A 615-nucleotide genomic window follows, 5' to 3' on the forward strand; every position below is an offset into this window, starting at 1 on the left:
TGCTTTGCTAAGCTTGTTCTAAGTAGGTGCTTTAGACCACTGAGCCATCTCTCCAGCCCAAAAACAGTAATTGTAATCTGTGTTTTCATTTATGAATGTTGCTTATTGTGCTTAAAGCCTTTTCACCCCTAATATCAGGAAAATATTTGCTTATTATCTCATTCCAGTTCTCTTGAACTTTTGTCTTTAATGTAGCTGTCAATCATTTGAAATACTACATATAATCCACATATTCAACCATACAGTTAACTACATATTTAATTATATCCGTTTTGTTCTTACCTTCTGCCCTACTGTCCTGTCTAATCCTTTCACCCTCTTATCTCACTCCTGCCTCCTATCTCCTGAAAGTATACAAGACTCCTACTTAAGTACTTAGTATAAGGAAAAGGTTTGAGAATTTGAGGATAGCTTAGAAAAATCACTGGAGAGAAATATGACTCACAAAGGAAGCCAGCTAGTAAAAGCTTGCTAAACAGGAAAACTAGTATAAACCACCATGATGCTTTCTTCTACAGTACTTTGCACTTTAGGTGTATACAGCCAAAGTGATCCTCAGCTACAGGTTTGTAGGAAGGAAAAATGAGAAGCACATTGGCACCCACTGGCATATTG

This window comes from Octodon degus, unplaced genomic scaffold (genome assembly GCF_000260255.1).
Source record: "Octodon degus isolate 3935 unplaced genomic scaffold, OctDeg1.0 scaffold00098, whole genome shotgun sequence".
Lineage (NCBI taxonomy): Eukaryota > Metazoa > Chordata > Mammalia > Rodentia > Octodontidae > Octodon > Octodon degus.